Source organism: Aedes aegypti, chromosome 2 (assembly GCF_002204515.2).
Source record: "Aedes aegypti strain LVP_AGWG chromosome 2, AaegL5.0 Primary Assembly, whole genome shotgun sequence".
Classification (NCBI taxonomy): Eukaryota; Metazoa; Arthropoda; class Insecta; order Diptera; family Culicidae; genus Aedes; species Aedes aegypti.
The window spans coordinates 461,355,115-461,371,789 of record NC_035108.1 but is presented as its reverse complement, the minus strand read 5'-3'; positions in this window follow the sequence as shown (position 1 = coordinate 461,371,789).

Genomic DNA, 16,675 nt, shown 5'->3' with positions numbered 1-16,675 from the left:
TTGCACCTTAATTGCCTTACTTCGCAGCGCTTATCGCTTCATGCGCTTTGGTTAACCAGACTAAACATTGAGCAGAAATTTCATGATATGTTTCGGTTCTTACATCTAGCATATTTATTTGAACAGAGATAAATCCTAGTCTATCGCATTGGCGAGACAAAAATTAAACATTGGTGGCGACTGAGGCTTGTTTTGTAATGCTTAATGGAAACCCTAATGATAACTATGATTATTACAAATAATTTTTGAACCGCGAGATTATTATTTCAATCAGCGAAGCGACATCCCGGAGCCCGTAAATCTTCCCCATGATTTACTCATCGTTGAACTTATGCGAAATGTTTGGGTAGATCGAGCCGGTTGTATCGTCAGCGATCGCAATTTCTTCAACTTCTGTATTATTTTGTGTTCTTTTCATTACATTTCTATGAGACAGAAAATTTGTGAATGAGTCCCAAAATGATGCTAGCAATTGCCAACCCAATCCATATATTTCGTACAATATACGTCCATGCATAATCGTATCAATAGCGAATTTTACCAGTCTTCCAATCATATATATACCAATAAATGTAGACGTTATATTTCCTAACCAAGTTGACCACGAGAGTAACTTGGACCAGTATTTTTCGAAAACAGTTTCAATCATCCGGTCAGATATTAATGCTTCAAAACGGAATCCTTGAAAATCAGGCTTTTGTCCAATCAAGATCTTATGAAGCAAATTAGAAGCTATTCTTTTATCGCCTTGCTCATAAATCATGCTTCTCATTTTTTCTACACTTTCTGCGTCATACACCCCACTGTTCATCAAATTCGGAAGAGGAGTATATGACCATGTTGTTAGGATATCGGTTGTAAGTTTCAGAGGAGCAACAGTTTCTCTGATTCGACCGTCAGCCGTGTACCATCTACCCCCTATCTGAAACTTCGCCGGGAGAAGAGGAGTACAATCAATTTGTGTTCCTCGGTTCCAGTAACTCATATTACTGGTGCTATGAACATTGATCGGTTGTTATAAGAAACAGTTATTTCTTGATAACATAAATCCTCTGCTCTTGGTGTTACATAGAGGGGTATACATTCCAGAATATTTAGGACTTCACCTGCCACGACCGCTGTAAATCCAGACCGTTTTATAATACTGGTAACAAATTCGGTTGGGTTAAGTCTTGCCAACGTTAACTTCGTTTCCATCAATGTTTTATCCACCTTACACATCTCCGTCATTACGGTATTATATAGCTCCGTCATACTCTGTCCTATATAGTTTTCGACCAGCGTTATTTTTGAATTAAAATATGTGAATAAGTCGAAGTTTTTGCCTGATAGTGCTTTTCTTCTAAACGGAGAGTTGATAGTTCCTATCTCAACAATTATGATTCGAGGATGGTCAGTAGAAAATCCTATATGTCCACATACTTTAGTTTGTTCTTTTGCTCTGATAGAAAATAGATGCGTATTCGAGACCGTACTGTAAACAGCGTTTAAAAATTTATTATTTTCTCCTGGAATTTCATTGTTTGTCTTATTAACGGTTCCTTCGTAAATAATTTCAAAATCTGATTCTTCACATTTCATGTTGTAATTAATATCCCAAGTAATATAGCCATCTTCCGAATCTAAACATCTCCCTTGAGAATACCTACATGTTAGACCATTCTTGAGATATATGGCATCATTTTCAGAATCCACCGTTACAATATAATCATGCAGGGTGATTTCATATTCATAATAAACCAATGCATCAACCCATGTGTAAATAGGTGTTCTGTATGTTCCACCCTTACAATTGCTTCCCCACACTGCTCCAACAATGAGAGCTTCTGCTCGTGTTGTTGCGTTTCGCTTAATTTCTCTTAACTGGTGGTCATGCGTTAGTTTCACAATTCCCATGGCTTGTGACTGACGGCATTCTTCGGAAGTAAAATCTTTTACGATGTATTCATATCCTCTTTCATAATCAGAAGTATGTGAATGCATCCCGCAGTGTTTAATACTTCTTTTAATTATAACTTTGCATTGGTACGCTTTAGTTTCACTTTTGATACTCTTTTGAAGTACTTGGATTTGCACTTCTTTAGTCGTGAGGTTATTTGTTGGTGGTACACACGATGCTACATCCATCAACGAATAACTGGTCATATTTATTTCGGGATTTCCGCAATCAAAGGCAATTAATCCCCGATTGTCGAAACAGAACACTTGGCCAGAAATCATTAGAAAATAATACAGTATTATGGACAGTTGTGTCCACGTATAAGCTCTAAATTTTTGGCGTTTAGGCGCATTAATTTTCGAGCTCAACTCCTGCACTTTGTCGATATCAACAAATTTTCGTTTTCCCCATTCTGGATTTATTTTCTTCAGCTTGCGTCCACAAGATTTGTTCTTCTCCGAATGTACATGACCGACAAATTGGGTCGGTTTATATGTTTTATTTATATTAGAATCATATACCGGGGGTTTTACATCTAAAACCGTTAACTTGCAAACAGGTCTTTTTGTTTCCTCATCAATAGTCTTCACAACAGCCGATCTTACTCGACCATCTGAAGCAGTGTGAACTTCTTTTACCACACCTTTTTTCCATTTTCCTTTACGATCCTCATCCATTATCATCACTATATCTCCTAGTTGAATAGGTGGAATATCTGAAATCCATTTTGATCGTTTTCCGAGAGTAGGTAGATATTCTTTTACCCATCGATCCCACAGCGATTTTGCGTAATGTTGGATCTTTTTCCACTGTTGTCTAGTGGCTTCTGATATTGTGACGTCGTCTAATGAGGGTTCCGACGTTGCTGAACATCCCATTAGGAAATGATTAGGTGTTAGAGGTTCATCGTCATCATTTTCTAAATAAATATTCGTCAGGGGGCGACTGTTTACTAACTTTTCTGTTCCGGTTAAAAGTCCACGCAAAACATGCTCTGGCATGGTGTTATTAGGTAATAAGCTCTTTACTTCCTTTACCAATCTTTCCCAGGAGCCCCCAAAGTGGAGGAATAAAATGCCATTGAATGCCTTTATTGGCTAAGCGATATTGAATGGTTTTCATCTCATTATGAGCTCCTACAAAATTCGTCCCATTATCGCTATACAATTCTGAAACTCTTCCTCTTCTACATAGTAAGCTATTTAGACAGATCATAAATGAGTCTGCACTTAAATCATTAGCCAATTCCAAATATATAGCCCTGGTAGTCATGTATGTAAAGAGCACTCCCCATCGTTTGTGGGATTGACGTCCTATTGATACAAAATAGGGTCCAAAATAATCCACACCTGTGAAAGTGAATGGTTTATAATATGGTTGCATTCGACATTGCGGCAAATCTGCCATTTTTGGTATTTGCGGTTCAGCCTTTTTATTTTTACAATACTGACAGTTGGAGGTAACTTTTGTTAGGAATTACTGGCGTATATTTAAGAATACGACTTTCCTTATCCAATGGAAGTCCATTACTTAAATTGAATATTTCTTCAGAGAATGCTTCCTTTTGGGCTTGTTTGATTAAATATTTTTCTGCCATATCCATGTCCTTGGATGTTATTGCATTATTGAAGGTCGATCCTTTGGATCTAGACTTCAACCAATCTATAGATATATTTAATCCCAATACATACAGCTCTTTTCAAACGACTCCAATCGGAACACCAGTTGATGTTAAACAAAGTCTTGATCGGTTTATTCGGGTGTTGAATTAGGAAAATTGGCTTTGTTTCCTCAGTCGTGTTACCCTTGATTTTTCTTGCCGGGTAACTTGATGCTGACTCTTTGAGAAAAGTTGGGCCAGTAATCCAAATGGAATTGTTAGGATTATTTTTGTTCCTTCATCAGCTGGATTATTTTTTGAGTCCACATAACGCCACTGTCGTTCTGTAGTGTGGTTTCAAGAATTTCTCCTATTCTATGTTGAATGAAAGGTTTATATTTCCTGGCTTCAGAATTAATCCAACTTAAAACAGTAGTTGAGTCAGACCAAAAGATTGTTTCGTTTATTGATAATCTTAATTGTTCTGTCACGGTCTGTGCTAGCCTAGACCCCAGAACAGCAGCTTGTAATTCTAAACGTGGAATAGATAAAGGTTTAGTTGGAGCAACTCTAGATTTTGCAGCTACTAATGACACATCTACTCCGTGAACATGTGTAGTTACCAAATAAATGACACAGGTATAGAACTGCTTTGAGTTCTATGTTTTCTAAGTTGAATTATTAACACTTGATTACGGATGTCATCAGTTCATGGTAAGGAATACGTGCTACCCGGACTGATCGTTGATCAAGAATGTTTATTGAGAATATTCAAGTTACCCTGCTTAGCCTAAGGAGGTAGTGGGAATCAGTTATTTCATTTCATTATTTACTCGATCACCAATCAGTGATCGATACTAAATTTTGGGCGGAGAGAGTGAGCAAGAGAACATACGGAGAAGGCTCTTAGCAACAAGTCGCTTGACGACGTTGCGCCGAGTTTGCATTGCGTGAAATATGAGTATTTTATTGGGCACTGTTGGAAGTCATCGACCATGCTTATGCACTCGTTTGCATTTCATGGCATAGGCAGTTCGATGGCATAGGAACAAATATTTCTCAGAAATGGGTACCACTGGTGTGGTCCTTTTTTGGAAGAACTGAAAGGATAACTAACATGTGTGATGCACATGTTACACAGGCAAAGGCTAACTCTGAAGCGTCACAGAAGACGTGTAAATCTCTTCTTACTATCTTATGGCCCGTCGAGTAACATCGTTTAAATTCGAGGTCTTTCAACGTGCTTAAGCGTTGCAACCAATTCATCCATTTTCGGTTTATATCCTCAGGAATTGGATCATCCCATGTGATCCCAGTTTTCCATAACCCTTGCATGATGATCCGAGACTCTATTGTAATGTTACAAATAAGTCCCAACGGATCATAAACACTCATTGCCATCGAAAGTACCTTCCTTTTGGTAGGTGTTTCTTCGTTGATATTAGGTAATTTTATATTTATTTTAATGACGTCGTTTTTGAAATCCCAATTTAAGCCAAGAATTTTTTCATACGCTTCTTCGGGATTTCCAAGCCAGACAAATTCTGAATGGGATAGACGATTCTCTGGAAGTTTTTTCATCACTTCAACCGAGTTAGACACAAAATCTCTGATACGGAAATTACCATATTCGTGAATATCAATAACGTCTGTAATGGTTTTGACTGCTTCATCTGAATGTTCAAAACTGTCTAGATAATTATCCACATAATGATTTCTTATGATTGCTCTCACTGCCACTGAATTCTGATCCGCAAATTTCGAAGCATTTAAGTTTTTTACATATTGTGCGCATGCTGGAGAACATGTAGCTCCGAAAGTCATAACATTCATGATATAAACATCGAGTCTTGCATTGGACTCATGTCTGAACAAAAATCTCTGAGACTCTTGGTCCTCTTTTCGAATCGAAATTCGGCTAAACATTTCTTGAATGTCTCCCGTGATAGCAAATCTATTCTCTCTGAATCTTATTAAAATTCCTAATAACGACTCGGTAGAATCAGGACCCGTGAAAAGTTTGGAATTTAAAGATACACCTTGAACTTTAGCAGCTGCATCAAAGACCAGCCGGTGTTTTCTCTCTTGTTTGTTCGGGTTTACAACAGCACAATGGGGTAAGTAAAATGTTTTCTTTGTAGTTGTCATATACTCATGGGGACTTAATTTTCTGGCGTAACCTTTCTGAAGATATTCATCGATCTTCGAGTTGTACCATGTTCGTAAATCTGGGTTGGATTTCTTTTTTTTCTCCTGAATCAGTAATCTTAATAAAGCTGATTGGAAGCTATCAGGAAATGAGGTGATTTCATTTTTCCATAGTAATCCGATTTCATAGCCCTTCCCAATAGGTTTAGTAGTATTCTTCATGATCTCAATTGCTCGTTCATCTTGCTTAGATATCAATTGTTCCCCTGGAATTTTCACTCCGAATCCTTCAGTGGTGAAATACTTTGACATCATCTCCCTCATAGCCGCCTCGTTGTTTTTAGATTCAAAATCGTTAATCATAAAAATATGATTAACCTTGTTGGATCTAGGATGTTTGTTTAGTTGACCATGTACGACCCACCCTAATTTAGTTCTTCTAGCGATTGGTTCGTTGAAACCTCTTGACCTTCCTTCTGAACCAATCATAAGGAAAGTATGTGGTTGTCCAATCAACAACCTTGGTTGAGCGTTAGAATATCCCTGAATATCAATGTCATTGAGGTATAGATATCGAATCATAATTTCTTCTTTATTTAACGATTGAATAGGCAAGGATAATTTATCAACTGTGTTAAGATTATTCAAGGTGTAAGTTTTGGTATTCAAACCACTAATTTGTATTTTAACTTCATGACTTCCTTTCTCTTGAATGGTTTTGCTATTTGTCCAAGCTAATGTCATAGGACTCTTGACGCCTACAACTCCTAGTTTATTTATTAAATCTTGCTGAATCAAACTAGCAGAAGATCCTGAATCCAAAAAGGCAAAAGTTCGTATTTCTTTGTCCTGGTGTTTCAAAATGACAGGAACTATTTCATAAAATATTTTGTTCTTCGGTCTAAGATGACAATTAACTGTTTCTTCCTTCCCACCTTTAGAAAAATCTTGATCCAAATGTAATAACGGATGATGTTTTCTACCACATCCATTAATTTTACAAGATTTCGCATATTTACAATTTAATGCCATATATGTAACTGAATTGCAACATGCAAAACACAATTTCTCCTTTGAGGCTATTTCACGTCGCTTAACAACATCAAACTGCTTAAACTTAAAACAATCTGTAAGTTTGTGAGCTGATTTACAAATTAAGCATTTGGTTGACAAAACTTTTTTATCGTGAAAATTAATTTGTTTTGTCTTTTCGGCTCTAGGTTCGCGTTCCGATATTAAAACCGTAGCTAAATTTTCATGTGGCACAAGCCAATCATAAAATTCCGAAATAGTTGGTGATGTGTATGGAGCTTGAAGTGTTGCCAAAGACTTCTGATCTTCTAGATACTCTAACCATCTTCCCTTTAAATTTCCTGGTAATTTTGAAGTTAAGTCTCGAAGTAATCTTTGGTCATTTAGATACTCCGGCTTATTCAAACTCTTCATATTAGTAACTAAATTCCCAATTGCTCCAATAAAATCGACTATTGTATGAGGGTTGTCGTATCGAGGGGTTTTAATTTGAAATATATCTTTTAAGAGCCCTGCATATACCATCTCGGCTCTCCCAAATCTATTTTCAAGGCGTTCCATTATCACCTTGATATTATTGGGATCTAACATAAGAGAGCTCACGGCTTTTGAAGCGTCTCCTTTTGAATATTTCTGCAGACGATTCAATTGAGAATCACCGAAACCACCTGCAGTAGTTGTTTGATCAAATGTCATTTTAAATCTTGGCCACACCTTGTGTGATCCGTCAAAATAAGGAAGCTCCATCAGAGAAGGTCTACATAGAGATTTATTTAAGTGCTTATATGGATCACTATCGATAGACTTTGAACTCTGTGCTACATTAATGTCCGCCTTCAAAGTGAGGCCTTTTATTAAGGTTTCCATGTCCGAACATTTCACACAGACCCAACGTTCAGTTTTTTGTGGAGCCTGTGGAAGCCCAACACAGGTTCCGTGGAACCAGCGATCGCATTCATCACAGGCTACCATAAACAATGTTGCTGAACAACGATCGGAAACGCGAGGCACGATGAATTTTCGTAGGCATCAAAACAGAATCTGCGAATAAACACAAACAACCGTTCGGGCGCTTCATTCGTTCGTGTTTCATTTTCGGATCGCTGTTTCTCCCGACGCTATCATCGGGTGATTTTCCATCGCTTGGTAATGTGAACGGTACGATCCACGCCGCCTGCTCTTCGCGAAGAACAGAAAAATATTCATTTCGATCATCTTCATGTGGGCTTGCAACAATCACGCTAAACTTGCTCCGCTCAAAAATGAGTGCCGAGCGCACAAAATTGACCTCTTTTCGTGCAGCACAGATTCTGTGCAAAGGGGCTGTACACAGTTTTGTGCAAACGGTGGTAAACAAAACTCAATGAGTGAATTGCGCACAGAGGAGGAACGCTTGGAATGCGGAATTCGTTTCCATTTTTGTTTTGCTTCTGAAAACATTAAAAAAAAACATTCCAATTTTAAAGATTTTCAGAGATTTTTTCATTTGAATAGCCGAAGCGGAAGCAAATGGGGAAAAAACTTTCGCATTTGCGACCACCTTCCGGCTTTTCGCTAGAAAACATCTCAGAAAACTCCCCATCTTACCAACGGCCAACTGTTTGCTGCCACGCGGGATACCATTGACAGTTCCCTTTCCATCGATCTCGGACAGCCGAAGGCGAAAAGTCGGCAACTCACAGAATTAGTGCGACCTACTCAGAATTTTCACTCAGTCAGCCAGTTCTGCATTGGTTGCCTCATTCTGTGTAGTTTTAACACATGCGCTGCGTGGAGCTGGCTTAGCGTGGAGTGTTTGCTTGACTTTACGAGAAGAAGCAACCTTGCAATAAATCACGAGAATGAACAGCACGTGGATAAATGAATCCTACGAGGGGAGAGGCTTCGCGAACCACTTATCGGTGTGTTCATTTTGCTTCTTCGACGTTGCATCCGTTCGCTTTTTGCGATGCTCTTCGTGACGCAAAAATGAAAAATGAATTTTGGCGAATGTTGGATCGCGAAGATGCGTCGATCATTGTTCACGAAGAAGATCCATCGCAACCCTGACCATAAATAAGTCTTCATTGTCCGGTTTGTCACAAAGTCGACAGTGACCAACTCTGTTCTTAATAAAATATGATTTCTTCATTTCTTTAGTTTAAAAATAAGATAAAGTATATAAACTTCTTACTCTGAATTTGTTCTTATCTGCTATCCCTTGGGATGATACACGCACCGTCTGGCCGGCCTACTCTGAGGCGGGAGCCCAAGACGATCACAAATCTCAGCAGAACCGTCCCGAACTAGGCCCTCTCGGAAGGGCGGATAGTCGACGGATTTGAATTTCTTTCGATTATTGACGCCTGATTGGTCCTATCCTTCTAGTTGCTTTGAAGGGAACAATCTTTGTGACGCTTTGATTGATGGTCCGTTCCTTGGGTGTTCTGACCCAAAGGTTCATGGAGAAGGCTTTCGACGAATGAATTACTCCAATGGGCAAGTCGGATTTAGCCCAGTTTTGATATTTTATCGTTTTTTTGGTTTTCTCGAATTGTTTGTCAATTTCGTTAAAGTACTCAACCATATGATTTATCTCGTCATCCAAGGTGGTCATGATCGAGAAATGGTGAGCTAAGAGTAGTCTTTTGGATCTCCTATGCGGACTACTCCTGGTGGCACTTATGACCCAATGGGAGCAGCTTCACTGGCTTGACTCCTTTTCTGGCTCCAATGGCCCAATCGGCGTTCCTCGTTCACGTCCTCTCTGGGTTTGCACTAATCCCTTGTGAGAATGTCTTCTTTGCTGACTTATTGTAAGGCGTCAGCACACCTATTCAATCAAATTTTCCGAAACAAAACTCCAAGTCCTCTCTGGAGCCACCAAAATGTGGGGGACGGTCCAAATCCAGAGGAAGCGAAGGAATTCCTCTAAGTCGCAGAACGAGATCTAGTTTCCTAGATCCGTAAAAACTCTTTGACTATTCTCCCAAACAGGGAGCGGATTTGTATCTCTCGTAAAAAGTAGGGATTTCCTACCGGAGAGAGTCGACCACTTGTTTTGGAGTTCGGATATTTCAAAGGTAGTAAAAAAGTTCCTTGGAACTCGTACCTTTTTCAGTAGTGATCATGAACTGAACCTTGTATTGAAAACAACTTGCCTTAAATACTATCTGAAACTAATACAATTCGAGTTCGTTACAATACCAACGAAACTAGACTTCTATTCGATACATAATTATTCCAATAGGGCAAAAAACCTAATTCCTATCAAAAGGGAAAATGAGTCAGAACATTTTCTTCTCCCACATGTCCTTTTTTCTAGAAAATCTATGCTAGATTGTTTCCTTATCTTAACCACGCCTAATTATCATAACTATTCTATTTTCCTTTGCATCCTTCATCCTGACACCTCCCCGTCTCGTTAAAGAAAGAGAGAAAGGACGCACACAAATCTAAGACAGGTCACAAATTTTTATCTAAACATTTCCAGATTCTTGCAAGGCCTGTTTCTGCATCTTAGAATAACATCCTGTCGTCTAAATTCATTAATTGCCTTACTTCGCAGCGCTTATCGCTTCATGCGCTTTGGTTAACCAGACTAAACATTGAGCAGAAATTTTATGACATGTTTCCGTTCTTACATCTAGCATATTTATTTGAACAGAGATAACTCTTAGTCTATCGCATTGGCGAGACAAAAATTAAACATAGGTGGCGACTGAGGCTTGTTTTGTAATGCTTAATGAAAACCCTAATGATAACTATGATTATTACAAATAATTTTAAAACCGCGAGATTATTATTTCAATCAGCAAAGCGACAATGGTAGAGCGGAACGTGCTTTACCACTGAGACGTGTTTTTAAAAACTTTATAGTTGTAGCTAAATTTCCTGGTGGTGTTAATTCTTCCAGTAGAGAAACAGAGTCTTAAAATGTGTTTAGGCCACTAGGTGAACCATCATACGTTTGGACAAGAGCTGTTGCTCTTTTAAAGTCAAACTCTGGTACTGGCTCTGGGTTTGCCATGGTTACTTTTTCGTCTGAATTTTCTTTAAGTTTTAATTTTATTAAGGTTTGGATTTCAAGGTTGGTATTCCTCGCAACCTTCGATAAAAATATTAGTGTAGTGTCTGGAAGTTTGTGTTCGTTTACAAGCAAATATTTCTCAATCTCATTTTTAAAAGTTTCTGCTAATTTACCTTTTCAAATAATGTTTTTGTACTTATTTTATTATATCTAGATTTCTTTAAGCTTGACAAGCATTTTGTAAGTGTTTCAACTTTAATATCTATATCGAACATTTAGAACATTGAAAGAAAACTTATTTTGACTTACGTTTTTTTTTAAATTTGCGTCGTAACTTCACTGCTAGATGTTGTATCAAATCGATGTCGAGTGTCCTCCTAATTCCCCATTGGTCCGTTGTTACTGCTTTTGATTGCACTGGTTCTTGTTGTTTTTCTCTTGGTTGTACTTGGTTGTACTGTTTATACCATGTGGATCCAGCTTTCCATCTTGTTATGGCGGCTTGTCGTTTCACCTCCAGCTCACGTAACATGGATTGATGTTGTAGCTCACACCGTAAGATCCGTTGTTTCTTCATTGGTTTAGAAAAAATACCCGATAATTCGGCCTCCGATGTCTCGTTCTAAGGCCTGGCGATGTGTTATTAGGCCATCAGTTGTTGTAAGGATGACAGTTCCGTTTACAGTTGGAATAAGCTTTGCCAGCACAAACACTAAGTGTTCATTGTTAACGTTTTTGAATTCTGGTGTTGAGCTAATTTTTATTATGTCACTGTTCACTTTCACATACTGCTTATTGTTTCTGCTGGACAGTATTTCAATTGCCTTTTCGTCGTGTAGCAATTTTATTAATTTCTTTATCGTTGGTCTTTCTGCGTTGATTATCACTATCGTTTGGTATCCTACTACACTTTCAAGTTCATTTAATAAGTTCACTATGGCATTTTGTATGGCCATTTTCACACTATGCTTTGTCGATGTTTTCCATGGATTGGGCACATCATTTTCTAAAGACTTTTCTAGAAACTCTTTTCTGGTACCAACTGAACATTTTGTACACTATTTGAGCGAAGTTAAGGGCTAACAGTACCCATAACTTCAGTTCGTGGTCGTTGTGACGTTCATTATTTTCTTCGATCTGGTTCAATATATTAATATGGGCGTCTCCCGACGTGGAGGCAGATTTTGATTGTTCTTTGCCCATCACAAGCACAAACTACTTTCACTAGGGCAAATTGCAAATTTTTCACGGTTAAACACCTGCGCGGTCAGCCATATAATACTCGCGACGCATTCACCTTAGTGCGGAACTAGAGTTTTGGAGCGGTGTCCCTTTTGGGATCGCATAAGGACTTTCTTTCTCGGTGTCCACTAGGGATCGCAAAAGAGTGAGTCCAGATTGAAGGTTAAAGTCATACTCTGCTTTGCTTTATTTCCCGGTTGTTTTTATATCTTAATTTACATGCCGAAAAGTCTCCAACCTTGAGACTCTACAAACAAAAACGTGCATTTACATTATTGGTTTGCATTGCACAATTGGGTTTGGCCTAGCACAATTAGTGAGATCGAATTACGTCTCGCATTTATCAATGGTATGGGAATGCATTTGGATTTTGGATAGGTGTCGATGACATGGGTCATCGTCTTTGGTTTGGAAATAGAAAGGTTAGCAATTAATTTGCTTGAAGTGGATTGCACTTGGCAACGTTCATTGGAACGCTGGTTATGCATACCAAGTATTTTGGTTGTGAGTAACTCTTAACATTCAAGTATGTGCGAATGATAGAGGTTTTGGGAATTCTGATATGTTGCTATAGATTTCTAGCCTGTGGGAAACTCTAAGAAGTTTAACTAAAAATGTTATTGGGTAATTTGATATGCTACATAATGTTACCATCTGTTTTTCGTGCTGAGTGATGGCTCTGTCTGTATAGAGTGCTATAGGGGAAGGGATCGGTAAGGTTCTAGTATATCCCTTCGCATGGTATGAGTTGCCTTCTTCTGTTTGTGGGTCGTAAATTACGTGCTTATTGGCTAGTTGTATATTTTCGTTTCTTCTCTCTGTCATTGGTTCGCAAATTAATCGTCGCGAATTAACACCGCCCTTCGTAAAATCCTTAATTTTACAATATTGTTTCCGCGACGTTATAATTGTCTATGCATGTTGTTTAATTATTATAAAGGTTGTTATTCTTGAGCTTACTTGCTAAAAGGCAATTGTTAAATGGTTACATTGTATTTAAATATTATTACCGTATTTTTTTTATACGGTTTGATTTCACTTAATTTTATTATTCTTGGTCGTACACTCATTACACTCATTTACAACAAGATAAATGAGTGTAAAGATTATGTTCCATATAATTTCTTACCATGTGTGTATTACGATTATTTGATGTCTTATTTAGAAGTCACTATATTGCTCGGCCTGGGGTAGGTGCGAGGTCTGCTCTCGTTGTTTTGTTATAGTTCAATACGCAGGAACGCGGTGCATGTCATGCGCGCGGGATCAAACTGAGAATCATTTGACGGTTTTCTAGAGTCTGTTTGCACTTAGAATCGTCCTAGGGATATTTCTTCGATAAATGGTATTTGCGACTGGTAACAGTCGCAAATCACTTCGAGAGTCCGGTTCTCTGTTTGACAAAAGACTGGCTGTATTTCTCAAATGTTCGGGTTATATAGCTTACAAAGTTGCAATGGTTAACATATGCTTGTCTATAGTTCAATGTGTTAAAAAGAGAAAGACAGAATGCTGATAATAATATGAATTTTGGCTATACACCCATCGATGCCAATGTTTTGGTTATTTGACTCTTTTGGATGTACCCTGCACTGCGGGGCCACTACACTCGGTAATACTTTTGGGGTTCTTCACGTTCTACTCCCCCAAGGGTGTACCCTGCCACGCGCATAACTCGTTCTTCCATCACTGCCCTCTGCGACCATCCTCCTCGTCCACATCCAAAGTCAACGACGCGTCCAGCTGGTCGAAAGCCGTATTTCCTGATGATTTCGTCCATTTTCAATCCCCCACGAGACACATAGTCACCTCGGGGAGTTTCGTTCACGCCTCGGGATTTTATTTTTTATTGGACAAAACCAAGAATCTCTCCTCCTATTCTGTGTTTCCACGCATCTTGGTGCGTTATCACTCCTTTTGTAGTTGTTAATAATAAATTTCCTTCTTTGCCTTTGAGTAACTTGGCACTCCACTCTGGTATATCAACTTTCTTTACTGGAATAGTCTCGTAAAGTCCCTCTATTTTTTCACTTCGTTTAGTACTTTCAGAAGGCATGAGTTTTTGTATATCTTAATTTGTTTAACCTTCTTTTTTTCAAGTAGTGTCTTTATAAGTTGTTTTACACTACTTTGCTTTGTTTCCACGATAATCGGAATGTTCGTTTTTCTGGCTTGCTCAAGCCGTTTCAACGTTATTAAGATTGCACTTTTTGCTGCCATGTCACTTGCTGTCTTTATATGTCCTTGTTTTTGTTGATCGAATGGTATATTTCATGTAGTTTGAAAGACATGAATACACAATTTAGGTTGCACTTTTCTTCCTCAGGCTCAATCCTGGTCTTCCGTTTTACTAGCACTCGTGCTTTTATTATGTCTAACTGTTCTTGTAATTTTCCCCCCATTTTTAACTGTTCAACTGTTCTTTATTTCACAGGTACACTGTTCTTCTCTTAATTATTTATCACACTTTATTCAAACGCACTGCCAAATTGGCTACGCGCTCCGCTTGGCGTTTTTGGTGGTTATTAACAATCCGCAAAATGCCATAAATCAGTACCACTAGCGCTATCACTGATAGCGCGACAGTTTGTAAAGTATCATGAGCACTTGTGTTAAAATTGTTCTCTATCTCGTCTGAGCCAAACCAGCCCATGTTGAACGAGAATTTTTGACGGATTTGAATTATTTTTCAACTGGTCGACGTAGTGTCCCGTTTTCCGATTTTGTTTTATCTCATTAGAGAAAAATGAACTACTTTTGATGCGTTTCACTTAATTTTCGCACATCACTTTTACACGCATTTGTTTTGTGCGGCAATTGTCACATATGGTTGCAATTGCATTCTTTAGCATTTTCGGTGCTATTTGGTTTCGAAGTGGGAGGTTAATGATTTGTGTTTACCAGGGGTTCTCAAGTCATGCGACACTATCAATTTTGATATGTAGTGTTTATTGGGTAATATTATAGGCATTCGAGCCGAGCGCGGTATAGCAATTGCGTTTTGCAATCGACTTCTCGCTCTCATTACTCCATACTCATCTAACATTGGTATCAAGGTAGCAATATTACTTGAAATCGTCAGATCACAATTTTTCGTGAGATCATTCATCTCACTTTTACAGTGCCCGAAATTCCTATAAGCGCATGACCATTTTTCACCGGCACATGTAGTATGAAAGTCCAATACTTCAATAAATCATCTCTGCTTTTAGGTATTCGGATAATATGATATTTCTACCAACTACTAAGACTTTTCTTTCAAACAGTTTGGAATGAAGAGGAAAAAACGGGATTTGAGTATGGAAATTCTTATAAGCGCACCTTTATTTTCAGATCATAAAAAATCATATCACAAGAACACAACAACTTTAGTACTTGGTTTGTTTACCATTTTTCAGAATTGTTTCATAAATTCGTTTCGGCATTGAATCGACGAGGTTCTGCAGCATTGTCAAAGGAATTTTACGCCACTCCTCTCTAACAGCTGCTTCCAGCTCTCGAACTGATCCGAACTGCCGTCCTCCACTGTAAACCCGTCTTGCGAGGATTCCCCAAAGATTTTCGATTGGGTTTAGGTCCGGACTCCGCGCTGGCCAATCCATAACTGGGATGTCCCGCTCCAAAAACCATTGTTTGGAGGCCTTGCTGACATGGATCGCAGCGTTATCTTGTTGAAAAACAAATTCGTTTTCCATCACATCCTCCGTAAATGGGATCAAAACACTGTCCAGAAGCTCAACATAGTTTTCGGACTTCATTCTGGTAGTAATTGTTGCAATCGGGGTTTTACCTCTACGTGAAAATGCAGCCCAGACCATCAAACTTCCTCCACCGAAATTTCTGCTCAGCTTCACTTGCGGATCCTTCCGAAGATCGTGCCAATAATACGCGCAGCAGTCAGGACCATCAAGATTAAACTTCTTCTCGTCGGAAAAAATCACGTTGTTCCATTCCCGCTTCCAAGACATATGGTTTCTGGCAAAATCTAGTCTTGCCTGAACATGCCTCGGAGTAAGGTTGGGTTTTTTGGCCTTTTTCGTGTACACCATGTGTCCAGATCCACGTAGTATTTGAGATACTCGCCTTGTTGTGATGGAAAGACCCAATTCCTTCTTAATACCGGATGAATCCAGCTCCCCGGCTTCACCAAGCTGGATAATTCGGTTCCTCTCACGGTTGGTGATCTTGGAGTTGCCCTTGTTTTTCTTCCGGATGCCGTAATTCTCACCTTTCTTCAGGAAATTTCGCACGACCGTCTCTCCTCTACCGATCCTCTTGGCGATTGCACGGTTACTTTGGCCAACATCCTTCAATTCAAGGATTAATCTTCGCTCCGTTTCGTCCAAGAACTTTCCTTTCGGCATCTTGAAAACTGTCAACAAACAACACTGTGCACGAATCGCAAAACTTTCCGCACGTATCCGTTTACATCGGCAGCAAAAGAAAATGACAAGTTTTTGTAGTGTGAGTGAAGCAAACACAAATGGCGTTAGCTTGGACACTGTGCGCTTATAGGAATTTCCTGGCCAAAAAATGATATTTTTATTTCACAAAATCGAAAAATTATTAATTTTGACTGTCTTTCATACAACCAAGTGGAAATATAGTAAATATCATTTTAGTAACAGATCGTCAATGTTTTATGTAATAACTAGTCGCAAATGTTGAAAAATGCGTTTGCGCTTATAGGAATTTCGGCCACTGT